Here is a 13,913-nt window from a genome sequence, read left to right as displayed (position 1 = left end):
AGGCGCCTTTCTCTGAAGGGAGGAAGGAACCTCCACTGTGATATGGCCTTGACTAAACAAATTCAGAGTCGGTGAATTCAAGGGGCTTCCATAGCCTAGACAGCTCATAGCAAGAGTCTCAGGTGATTGCTGACATCATAAATAAGAGTGCCAATTGTTAAATCAACAACGGGAGTCACTGGGTTCATGCTCCCCACGCAGGATCTCTGTCCTTAATGTGTTTCACTATGAAACTCAAAAACAACACTACTAGTCGAACAATACCCTATACCTGGTTCGGTTGTGTGAGTGCAACCTGTTGAAATCCCTGCTTAGTATAAACTAAGTTGATCTTCAGTATATGAAGGTAATTGAAAATGAAACTCGATGAAGGGCGGGATGGGAGAGGAAGTGGGTGAGGGGAGGGCCACGGGAGAGAGGGAGGTCGGGGTGGGGGGAAGCCACAACAATACAAAAGATGCATTTTATATTCTACTTAAAACTATTGGTTGGGCCGGCACCGCGGCTCACTAGGCTAATCCTCCGCCTTGCGGCGCCAGCACACCGGGTTCTAGTCCCGGTCGGGGCGCCAGATTCTGTCCCGGTTGCCCCTCTTCCAAGCCAGCTCTCTGCTTTGGCCAGAGAGTGCAATGGAGGATGGCCCAAGTCCTTGCACCCCATGGGAGACCAGGATAAGTACCTGGCTCCTGCCATCAGATCAGCGTGGTGCGCCGGCCACAGCACGCTGGCCGCGGTGGCCGTTGGAGGGTGAACCAACGGCAAAGGAAGACCTTTCTCTCTGTCTCTCTATCTCACTGTCCACTCTGCCTGTCAAAAAAAAAAAGATTAAAAAAAAAAAGAAAAAAAAACTATTGGTTGAACTCTGTTTGTGTTTCTGTGTGGGAGCAAAATGTGGAAATCTTAACATACGCTAAATTGATCTTCTGTATATAAAGATAATTGAAAATTAATCGTGGCCGGTGCTGTGGCTCACTAAGCTAATCCTCCGCCTTGCAGCGCCGGCACACCGGGTTCTAGTCCTGGTCGGGTGCCGGATTCTGTCCCGGTTGCTCCTCTTCCAGGCCAGCTCTCTGCTGTGGCCCGGGAGTGCAGTGGAGGATGGCCCAAGTGCTTGGGCCCTGCACCCCATGGGAGATCAGGAGAAGCACCTGGCTCCTGCCATCGGATCAGCGCAGTGCGCCGGCCGCGGCGGCCATTGGAGGATGAACCACCGGCAAAGGAAGACCTTTCTCTCTGTCTCTCTCTCACTGTCCACTCTGCCTGTAAAAAAAAAAAAAAAAAAAAAAAAAAAAAAAAAAAGAAAGAAAATTAATCGTGATGTGAAGGGGAAGGGGAGAGGGGAGCGTTGTGGGTGGGAGGGAAGTTACGGCGGGGAGGAAGCTATTGTAATCCATAAGCTGTACTTTGGAAAGTTATGCTCATTAAATTAAAAAAAAATAAAAAAATAAATTCACTTGCTCGTCTTATGTCAAAAAAAAAAAGAAGAATTCCAGAAAGGCCAGATGAAAATGGGTCACCCAGGTATGCAAGATACTAAGTGCAAAAAATCACAAAAACATGGAAAGTTTTGATATACCCAAAGAACAGAGAATTATTTAATAAACAGCATTGGTTTTATATGAAGCAACCAAGAACATAGACTGTATTGTAAATGGCTTTACAGACCAAGCCAAGGAGATTTAATCTTGAAGAAACACAGAGGGGTCTTAAAACCAGGGGGTAGAATAACCAGAGATTTACTTAGGGAGACAGCTTAAGCATTGGTTAAGGGTAGGAGGCAAGGAAGATCAGTTAAATGAAGACACCAACTAAAGCTGTGGCCCTAAGGAACACAGGTGTCAATAGATTCAGGAAGCACACCTTAGGTAGGATTGCTAGGATCTGATGACTGATAGATTTGAGTCGAGGACTGTGATCTCTGAAGACAGAGTGAATGGAGCAAATTAACTGAATTTAACAGTAGAGGAGGCAGAGTTCTAGCTCCAATAATGATAGAACAGATTGTACCAGCACTGGGCAGCAAGGAAAAATAGAGAAACTGAAGACATTTTAAGTTTGTATATAGTCTTTCCACTAGAGGCACTACACAGTCTGTACTGCAAAAGTGACTGAGACTCAAGCAGAAAACCACAGAATATGGTGTGAGAGAAAACTTGGGATACCAGAGTGACTAGAAATTGAAAGGAGATATCCCAGCATGAAGACAGCCACACAGACAGGAGGCTCAAATTCTATATATAAATTACCTGCAAAACTGGAGAGAGAAAAGAGGTGTGAAAAAAATGAGTAGCACTTCAAGCACTTCAAGACCTATGCAATGGCAGTCCCAGAAGGTAAAGAATAGAGCAGATCAAATATATGAAGAATTAATGGTCAAAATGCTTCCAATTTGGTTAAGACCTTTAGCTTGTATATTCAAAAGCCTCAGCAAATCACAAGCAAAATAAATACAAGGAAAACCACATCTACATACATTGTGGTCAACCTGCTGAAATTCAAGGATAAGAAAATTCTGAAAGCAACCATGTACCAACTCATAGAGTTTCACTGGTGAGTTAGGAAATAAATGATCTCAATATCATGCAAATTCTTTCAGAAAGTAGAGAAAGGGAGAGACCTCCGAAATCATTTCGTAACACCAGGGTAAACCTAATATCAAAATCTGACTGAGACATTATAAGAAAAATATTCACCAATAAACCTCATTTACAGAGATGCAAAAATCCTTTTAAATTGTATCAAATGAAATCCAAAAATATATAAAACTGGCAATATATCATGACAAAGTAAGATTTATTCCAGGAATGCAAGGTTCATTTAACAATACAAAATTCATTTAATTCATCACAGGACAGAATAAATGAATGTGGGGGCAAAAAGCATTGACTATTTTTTCAGAACTCTGCAAACAAATAATAAAAGGGAACTTCCTCAAGCTGACAAAAATAATCTATGAGGAACTACCACTAAGATGCTGATTGGTATATACTGAATGTTCCTCCTTGCAAATTTGACAGTAAAAGAATTCAATATAATTGCTCCAACTACTCCCATTCAACTGAAAACACTAGGCAGTGAAATGAGAGGAAAAAATAATAAAAGGGGGGCAGCATTATGGTACTAAGCCTCCTCCTGCTTGCGACACTGGCATTTCACATCAGAGTGCTTGTTCAAGTGCTAGCTGCTCTGCTTCCAATCCAGCTTCCTGCTAATGGGCCTGGGAAGGCAGCAGAAATGTCCCAAGTATTTGGGCCCTGTAACCCACACGGGAAACACAGATGGAGTTCCAGGCTCCTGGCTTCTACCTGGCCTAGCCCCAGCCATTGAGGCCATTTAAAGAGAGAACCAGTGACTAGAAGATTCTCTCTCTTTCACTTTCTCTCCCCCACTCCTTGTCTCTCTGTCACTCTGCCTTTCAAATAAATAAATCTAAAAAATAAAGAATCATAAAATTAAGAAAGGGATAAAAAGAACTTCTTCTGTTTCAGATGATGGCATTAAATATATTGGAAGTATTGACGTGTCACATAAAAGCTAGTACAATTAGAAAATGAATTTAGCAAGTTTGCTTTATGTAAAACTCAACTTATTTTCACACATAAGCAGACAAAAAAATTGAGAAAAAATTATAAAGCCATTCCAATTTGAATTAGCATCAAATTATAAAACTATTTGAAATGCATTTAACAAAATATATACAAGAACTCGTTGGTGAAATAAATTTTAAATGTCCTAATAAATGGAGATATATACCATAAAAGGATGAAAGAAAATTGTTAAGGTGTCTATTTTTCCAAATAGACACAGTCCAAATCCAACAACAAAAGATTGTTACACAAATTAACAAGTTGATTTTAAGTGTTTTTGAAAATGCAAAGACTTAGAAAATCACAGATTTTTAAAGAACAGGATTGGATGACTGACATAACTAATTTGATGACGTAAAATTAACCATAACAGTCAAGACAGGATAGAGTTAGCATAACGATAAACAAATACATCAATGAAATAAAAAAAATTTTAAAAGTAGGTAAAACATACATGATTAGCTGATTTGTTTTAAATATGCCAAGACAATTCAACTAAGAAAGGAAAGTTTTTTTTGTTTTTTTTGTTTTTGTTTTTTTTTTTTTTTGACAGGCAGAGTTAGTGAGAGAGAGAGACAGAGAGAAAGGTCTTCCTTCCTTTGGTTCACCCCCCAAATGGCTGCTATGGCCTGCGCACTGTGCTGATCCGAACAGAAGCCAAGAGCCAGGTGCTTCCTCCTGGTCTCCCACATGGGGCAGGGCCCAAGCACTTGGCCCATCCTCCACTGCCTTCCAGGGCCACAGCAGAGAGCTGGACTGGAAAAGGAGCAACCAGGACTAGAACCTGGAGACTATATAGGATGCCAGTGCTACAGGAGGAGGATTAGCCAAGTGAGCCACGGTGCCAGGCCAGGAAAGTTTTTTTCAACAAGTGGTACTGGGAAAAAAATCTGTGTTGGGCTAACTGGATAAACATATCATCCTCAAAACCCAGTTAAAATGGACTGCATACCTAAAAACAAAATCTAAAACCACAAATTTTCCAAAAGAAAAGACAGGAGAATGTATTTGCAACTTTAATATAGACAAAGGTTTTTTCTTTTTATGACCAGTGCACTGCGCCCATCCGAAGCCAGGAGCCAGGTGCTTCCTCCTGGTCTCCCATGTGGATGCTGGGCCCAAGCATTTGGGCCTTCCTCCACTGCCCTCCCAGGCCACAGCAGAGAGCTGGACCGGAAGAGGAGCAACTGGGACCAGAACCCAGCGCCCATATGGGATGCCGGCGCCGCAGGCGGAAGATTAACCAAGTGAGCCACAGCTTTTTAAAGGGTTTTTGTTTTTTTTTTTTTTTTTTTTTTTGAAGAGAGATCTTCTATACACTCTTTCACTTCCCAAATGGCGGCAATGGCCAGGGCTGGGCCAGGCTGAAGCCAGCAGCCAGGAATTTCTTCCAGGTCTCCCACATGAGTGCAGGAGCCCAAGGACTTGGGCCATCTCCTGATGCTTTCCCAGGCCATCAGCAGAGAGCTGGATCAGAGGTGGAACAACCAGAAATCAAACTGGTACCCATATGGGATGCCAACACTGCAGGCAGAGGCTTTACCTGCCAGGCCACAAAATCGGCCACAACAAAGTTTTTTTTAAAGGACACAAGAAATACTAAACAAAAGAAAAATGTTGATAAATTCTCAAAGGACCTAAAAAATTTAAAAACTACAACTCACCTAAGATACTGTTAAGAAAATAAAAATGAGGGGCCGGTGCTATGGCTCACTTGGTTAATCCTCTGCCTTGTGGCGCCAGCATCCCATATGGGCACCAGCTTCTAGTCCCGGTTGCTCCTCTTCCAGTCTAGCTTTCTGCTGTGCCCCAGGAGGGCAGTGGAGGATGGCCCAGATGCTTGGGCCCTGCACCCGAATGGGATACCAGGAGAAGCACCTGGCTCCTGGCTTCGGATGGGCGCAGCGCCAGCTGTGGCGGCCATTTGGGGAGTGAACCAACTGTCCCTCTCTCTCACTGTCTGTAACTCTACCTGTCAAATAAATTTTAAAAAGAAAGAAAGAAAGAAAAAATGAAATCCAGAAACAAAAAAAAAAAAAACAAAAACAAAAACTTTTACGACATGTATCTGACAAAGGAATCCTGTTGTGAGTTGTGAGAATAGTGTTAATCAGTCTCTTGCTATCATGGCAATGAGCACCAAAACTGGTGCTTACTGCTAGTCAGCAGGCCCAGAAACTGATTCGTTATGCTACGTATCTCCTTGGCTGCCTGCCACAGTTGTCTGTAAAGCTTACTTAAGAAACTGAAGGCAGAGTAGGGTGCAGTCCGCCTTGTTGCAGCTCATTGGTCACTGTGAGCAAGCAGGTGTGTTCGTATGTACTCTCACCTGCCACTGTGAGAATAAAGAGGTATGAATCCCCAAAGGGCTCTGAAGTTCTTCTCTGGCCTGTCCAAATCCAAACTGTTTATCCTAGAATTGAGTTCCTGCAAAATACTTGGCATAGTTGGCAGAATTTGGCTCAGGCCAGCATGGAGCTTTTTGTCACCCTCTTGGAGGGTGGGATTCAGGGGTGGCTAGCCATAGTATGGGATGCTTGGTGTCTGTGGCCTTGTAAGCAGGGGTGCCCCACCTAGGAGTGGGCTAGAGTGGATGACTTACCCTCTACTATACAGAAGGTATTGCATGATTCGAATCAGGGAGATGTCCAGACAGCAGCAGGGGCCATGGTTGGGTCTTTTGACAGGCAGAGTTAGTGAGAGAGAGAGAGAGACAAAGAGAAAGGTCTTCTTTCCGTTGGTTCACCCCCGAAATGGCCGTTACGGCCGGTGCGTTGCACCGATCCGAAGCCAGGAGCCAGGTGCTTCCTCCTGGTCTCCCATGCGGGTGCAGGGCCCAAGCATCTGGGCCATCCTCCACTGCCTTCCCGGGCCACAGCAGAGAGCTGGACTGGAAGAGGAGCAGCCGGGGTAGAACAAGTGCCCCAACTGGAACTAGAACCCGGAGTAATGGCGCTGCAGGCAGAGGATTAGCCTAGTGAGCCATGGCGCCTGCCTTGGGTGTGTGTTTCTAACTGCCTTGTAGGCAGGGAACAGTGCCAGTACACAGACCAAGACCCAAGAACAGGGCCTATAATATGCCTTAGGGGAGGCAAGAGAGGACCAGAGGGACACCTAGACAATGGCTAGTGCCCTGGGGTGGGTGATTCTCACTGCTTTGTGGGCAGGAGACAATGCTAAGTTACAGGTGAAGACTCAAGACCCAGGTTTGCAATGCACCTTAGAGGAAGAAATGGGAGAAAAAACAGCCATGATGAGCTCCAGCTCAAGGTCAAACTCCTTGGACAGAGTCTGGTTGTGGCCCCCTCCTCCACCCCTCCTGGAGAAAGAGTGCAAGGGCTGGTGCTATGGGAGGAGGAGGAAGTCTGGAAGCTGCTGGGGCAGCACGTGGCCATGGAGCAGAGTAGCAGGGAGCAGAGAAAAGAAATCAAAAGCAGCTAAACCAGGAGCAGGATCCCATGGAGAGTCATTGCATAGGATGCTGGGAGGCCCAAGGATGGTCACAGACCCTCCTGCCGGTGATAAAGTGTTCAGTGTTCTGCTTGTATACTCAGGCAGAACTAATAGGTCTCACATCTGAGTTCAGTGTAGGGGTGGCTGAGATTTTTGCTCTTGGGGTCAAAAATGAAACAATTGATGGCTCTGCCTGTGCCTAGCCTGTGTGCAGTTAACTGCAGCCACTGATCAAACCTGAACTCATGTAAACACTTTAGTCTGGGAACAGTATAATAAAATCCTTTCAGAGTAGGGTATTCTATGTGGGACTCTATTTTCTATAGAGATAAGACAACCCATTTATCTCCACACAGGTGGATTCCCTCTGGGACTGGTGGATATTCCTAATAGATGAGAAACAGACATCTCCTTGTATTTGGTATTGCACACTCACTTATAGCGTATTGTTATAGCTTGTATTGTTATTGTGTCCTTAGGATGTGATGTTGCACACTGTGTGCATGCTCCCCACACAGGTACCTTCCCAGAAGACAATGTATGTACAGATTGTGAAGTGAGGAACCCTGTAGGGAATGGACTGTTGGGAGAATGGAGTTAATCTTCTTTGTCATGGCAACTCACAAGTCCAGAAACGTACGCTTTCCTCTAGTCAGCAGGTCCAGAAATAGCCACATTTCTGCTACGTACCTCCTTGGCTGCCTGCCGCTGTTGTCTGTACAGTATATACAAGAACCTGAGGGCAGAGCTGGGTGTTGATGTCTTTGTTGGAGCCACCACCAGCAAGAAGATGTGTTTCCTGTGTACTCTGTTCCTCCTGGAGCTGAGCAAATTAGAACTCTCATTTTTAAATTTTACTTATTCTTATTTATTTGGAAGGCAGAAACAAAGGGAGGGAGAGAGAGAAAGTAAGTGAGCAACAGAGATCTCCCATCTACTGATTGACTCTCCAAACGCCAGGGATGGGCCAGGCCAAAGCTGGGAGCCAGGAATTCATAGCCTCCTCCCATATGGGTGGCAGGGACCCAAGCATTTGAGATATCAGCTGCTGCTTCTCAGGTTGCACCTAAGCAGGAAGCTGGAATTGAAAGCAAAACAGGACTAGAACCCAGGTATTTTTATATAGCATACTGACATACCTAGCAGCATTTTAGTCACTGTACCAAATATACACCCAGAATTTTAATATCTGAACAGTAAAGAATATACATCAAAAATAAACACAAATATACTTTATTCATTAAATGAGTAAAGACACAGATATTTCATAAAAGAACATATATGGACAGGCAATAAGCACAGAAAAATTCTCAGCATCTTAGTTATCAGAGAAACACGAATTAAAGCCATGATGAAATTCCAGTGCACACCTTACCAGAACACACAAATAGGCCAACAGAATAGAGCAGAGTCCGTCAATATACACACAAGTACTGCCACACAACCCTTGGCAATACAACAAAGGCATTTCACGGAAACAATAGTCTTTTCAGAAAATGGTGCTGGGACAACAGAACAACTGCATGTTAAAAAAACAAATCTAAACACAGAATTACATCACTGATAAAAAATCAACTAAAAGTGGATCATAGAACTAAACGTAAAGTGCAAAACTTCAGAAGTTAATAAAATAAAATCTAGGTGACCTTGGGTGTGACCATGAGTTTTGAGATATAATACAATTGCTTCTCAGCCTTTTGGCTAAGATCAAGTGTAGATACAATGCAAAGAGTACAATCCACAAAGGAAAAGAAATGTATGAGTTAGATTTCGTCAAAATTTGAAATTTCCACTGTGTCAAAGACACCATTAAAAGAATAAAAATGCTACAGGAGAAAATACTACAAAATATTTCTCTGATAAAGAACTTTATTCTTAGTATGACCTTTTATCTAGAAATCTAAAGTACATAAATATGAAGTATCTAAAATGTCTAAAATACCAAATATCTAAAATATATAAACAATTCCTAAAACTCAACAATAATACAACAAATTATCCAATTAAAAAGTGAGGAACAGGGGTCAGCATTGTGGCACAGTGGGTTAAGCAGTCACTTGCAAGGCCAGCATCTCATACTGGAGCACCATTTCCACTCTTGGATGCTATGCACCCCATCCAGTTTCCTGCTAGTGTAGATGGAAAGGCAATGGAAGACAGTCCAAATACCTGGACCCCTTTCACCCTTGTGGTAGACTCAATGGGGCTTCAGGCTCCTGACTTCAGCCTGGCCCAGCTCCAGCTTTTGCAACAATTTTGGGGAGTGAACTAGCAGGTGAAAGATTCCTTCTCTCTCTCTCTCTCTCTCTCTCTCTGTCTCTCTGTCTCTCTCTCTCTGCCACTCTGCCTTTTAAATAAATCTTTTTTTTAAAGTGAGCAGCAGATCAGAACACCTCATCAAAGAAGATGTACAAATGGCAAATGAACATATAACATGATGCTCAATATCACATGTCATCAAGGAATTGCAAATTAAAATAACAAGATATCTACCAGTATAAACCTATTAGAAATGCTCTAATCCAAAATACTGAAAACACAAAATGCTGGCGAGGATATGAAGCAACAAGAACTCTCATTCATTGCTGGTGGGGATACAAAATGATACAACTAGTTTGGAAGACAGTTTAGCAGTTTCTTATAAAGCTATATATATTTATATTTTACCAAATGTATATACCATACATATATTTTATCAAATATTCAGGAATTGTGCTCCAAGGAATTCACCCAAATAAGTGAATTCAACACAAAAAAGCTGACCATGAATATTTATAGCAGATTTATATACAATCAACAAAAATTGGAAGCAACCAAGGAATACTTCAATAGGTGAATGGAAAAAAAATTCTTGAGCCAGTCAGTTACAAAAGGAGAGCAAGGCAAATCGTGAAACTGAGGCATGTACTTGAGGACGGCTTTCTACCAAACTGCTCTGGTTCCTGGCAGCTATTGAGCTCTAGGTACAGGATATGCAGTCAAATAAGAAGGTGCCATGAAAAAGTCTCTCTTCCTTACAATCAAAAGGTAATAATAGGATAGTCAAGATGACTGAGTAGGGAAAAGACACGCTGATTTGCACCAGTGAATGATAACAGAAGAAAAGCAGAGAAACTGCATTCCTAGGAGATATTTGGAGAAAAGTTTGCAGTGGAAATTCTACAGAAAAAGAAGAGATACGCCATGGAACAGCATGGACAGTACAAACACGCAGCAGAGAGCAGAGACACCACCTGCGACTCCCAGAGTAGGGGCTGGAGGAGATGCCATCTTTTGAAGTGAAGGCACCCAGCAACCAGCAGGGAGAAAGTGTCATCTTAAAGCAACTAGAAGCTGCAGTAGCTCACAGGAGCAAAACTAGAGGACTTTATAAGAGGAATAAATCTGCATTCAGCACTGACTTTCATTCTGGCCTAGAGGGATGGCAGGGGACTGGGCACCCATTTAAGCAATTAATAACCAGAATCTACAAAGAGATCAAGAAACTCCACAACAACAAAACATACAACCCACTTAAGAGATGGGCCAAGGACCTCAATAGACATTTTTCAAAAGAGGAAATCCAAATGGCCAACAGGCACATGAAGAAATGTTCAAGATCACTAGCAATCAGGGAAATGCAAATCAAAACCACAATGAGGTTTCACCTCACCCCAGTTAGAATGGCTCACATTCAGAAATATACCAACAACAGATGCTGGAGAGGATGTGGGGGAAAAGGGACACTAACCCACTGTTGGTGGGAATGCAAACAGGTAAAGCCACTATGGAAGTCAGTCTGGAGATTCCTCAGAAACCTAAATATAACCCTACCATTCAACCCAGCCATCCCACTCCTTGGAATTTACCCAAAGGAAATTAAACTGGCCAACAAAAAAGCGGTCTGCAGCCTAATGTTTATTGCAGCTCAATTCACAATAGCTAAGACCTGGAACCAACCCAAATGCCCATCAACAGTAGGCTGGATAAAGAAATTATGGGACATGTACTCTATAGAATACTATACAGCAGTCAAAAACAATAAAATCCAGTCATTTGCAACAAAATGGAGGAATCTGTAAAACATTATGCTGAGTGAATTAAGCCAGTCCCAAAGGGACAAATACCACTTGTTCTCCCTCATTGGCGACAACTAACCGAGCACCAAAAAGGAAACCTGTGAAAGTGAAATGGACACTATGAGAAACAGTGACTTGATCAGCCCTTGCCCTGACTGTTGATGAACAACTTAATACGTTTTCCCTCTTAGTATTTTTTTTGTCTGTTCTACTTAATACTATTGGTTGAATTCTGTAATTAATACACAATTATTCTTAAGTGTTGAAACTTAACTGAAAAGTGATCCCTGTTAAATATAAGAGTGGGAATAAGAGAGGGAAGGGATGTACAATTTGGGACATGCTCAAGCTGACTTGCCCCAAACGATAGAGTTATAAACGTGCCAGGGGATTCCAGTACAATCCCATCAAGGTGGCATGTACCAATGTCATCTCACTAGTCCAAGTGATCAATTTCTGTTCACAATTGATCGTATGGATAGGTCTAAGAGGCAAAGGGATCACATAAACAAGACTAGTGTCTGCAAATACTAACCGATAGAATTAAAAAAAAAAGGAGAGAACGATCCAACATGGGAAGCGGAATACACAGCAGACTCATAGAATGGCAGATGTCCTAAATAGCACTCTGGCCTCAGAATCAGCCCTTAAGGCATGCGAATCTGGCTGAAAAGCCCATGAGAGTATTTCAGGCATGGAAAGCCAAGACACTCTGGCTAAAGAAAAAAAATGACCTAAATGAAAGATCTCTGCGAGTGAGATCCCAGTGGAAAGAACAGGTCATCAAAGAAGGAGGTACCTTTCTCTAAAGGGAGGAGAGAACTTCCACTTTGACTATGACCTGGTCTAAAATATGATCAGAGTCGGTGAACTCAAAAGGCTTCCATAGCCTTGGCAGCTCATGACTGGAGCCTAGGGTGATTATTGATGCCATAAACAAGAGTGTCAAATTGCTAAGTCAACAACAGGAGTCACTGTGCACCTACTCCCCATGTAGGATCTCTGTCCTTAATGTGCTGTACATTGTGCTTTAATGCTATAACTAGTACTCAAACAGTATTTTTCACTTTGTGTTTCTATGTGGGTGCACACTGTTGAAATCTTTACTTAATATATACTAAACTGATCTTCTGTATATAATAGAAATGAAAATGAATGTGGGCTGGTGCCACGGCTCACTACGCTAATCCTCCGCCTTGCGGCGCTGGCACACCAGGTTTTAGTCCCAGTCGGGGCGGCGGACTCTGTCCTGGTTGCCCCTCTTCCAGGCCAGCTCTCTGCTGTGGCCAGGGAGTGCAGTGGAGAATGGCCCAAGTCCTTGGGCCCTGCACCCCATGGGAGACCAGGATAAGTACTTGGCTCCTGCCATTGGATCAGCGCGGTGCGCCGGCTGCAGTGCGCTGGACACAGTGGCCATTGGAGGGTGAGCCAACGGCAAAAGGAAGACCTTTCTCTCTGTCTCTCTCTCTCACTGTCCACTCTGCCTGTCAAAAAAAAAAAAAAAAAGAAAAGAAAGAAAGAAAATGAATGTGAATGGAAGGGGAGAGGGAGTGGGAAAGGGGAGGGTTGTGGGTGGGAGGGAAGTTATGGGGGGGGGGGGACGCCATTGTAATCCATAAGCTGTACTTTGGAAATTTATATTATTTAAATAAAAGTTAAAAAAATAAAAAATAAACAAATTGTATTCCTTCCTTCCTAATGCTGAAACATATGATTTAATCACCTTTTCAGCAATGACAGATTCTCCAGCATTATCTGAAAAGTCTTCTATTTTTTTCCTCACTTTTCTTTAAAAAAAATTTACTTGTTTATTTGAAAGGCAGAGAGAGAGAGAGAGAGAGAGAGAGAGAGAGAGAAATATCTTTCATCCGCTGGTTCACACCCCAGATACCTGCAACAGCTAGGACTTGCCCAGGCCAAAGGCAGAAGCCAGGAACTCCATCCAGGTCTGCCATAGGATTGGCAGGAATTCAAGTACTCCAGCCATCATTGGATGCTTCCCAGGTGCATTAGCAGGAAGCTGGATTAAGCGTGGAGTAGTTGGGACTCAACTAGATGCTATGATCTATGGGATACAGGCATCCCACGTGATGGCTTCACACGGGGCACCACAAAGCCCACCTCCTCCCGCACTCGTCAGTTAATAAGGCATGGAATTCTGGGTTGACAGCATTCTGAAGATACCATTCCATTGTCTTCTAGAATTTGTTGTTGCTGATGAAGTTTTTCCTTGCCTAATTGTTACTTCTTTTAGATAATCTATATTCTATAGATTTTTAAAAAAATGTATTTATCTGATGTTTTGCAATTTTATTATGATGCAGTTTATTTTGTTTTTATTTTCTCTGCTTGAGACTCAGTTATTCCCAAATCCAGGAAAATTGTCAGTCATTATTTCTTCAAATGTTGGCTCTTCTATAGTCTATATTCTCTTCTGGAATTTCTTATAGACTGTACTGGAACATTGTTTTCTATATTTCAAGTTTTCTAATCTTATTTTAATAAGTTAACATTTCAAGTTTTCCTATGTTTAAAAATATTACCTTTTTCTTTTGTTGTAATTTTTACTGCTTATTTTTCACTTTTTGTCATTTTAAAGATATTTTTTATTTTTTTTCAGGTTGTCTTATTTTATACAGTTGGCAGGAAGTTACTCCTTTTGATCATATCTAATGCCCTCTCCAACAAATGGCACATGAGAGTCTCATGGATCTTGCTTTTGAAAATACTTCTACAGGGGTTGGCACTGTGGCACAGTGGGTAAAGCCACTGCCTTCAGTGCCAGCATCCCATATAGATGCTATTTCGAATCTCA

The 13,913-nt window shown here is 42.5% G+C and overlaps 1 protein-coding gene across 2 annotated transcripts in view; it reads right to left on the bottom strand.

Moving 5' to 3' along the window:
• The window catches only part of ADGRG7 (adhesion G protein-coupled receptor G7), a 97,656-nt gene that overhangs the window by 70,239 nt on the left and 13,504 nt on the right, over nucleotides 1–13,913 (bottom strand). The window lies entirely within an intron of this gene.

The sequence above is a fragment of the Oryctolagus cuniculus genome, chromosome 4 (genome assembly GCF_964237555.1).
Source record: "Oryctolagus cuniculus chromosome 4, mOryCun1.1, whole genome shotgun sequence".
NCBI lineage: Eukaryota > Metazoa > Chordata > Mammalia > Lagomorpha > Leporidae > Oryctolagus > Oryctolagus cuniculus.
Note: the sequence above shows the minus strand (reverse complement) of the source record. Positions and strands in the feature narration are given on the sequence as shown.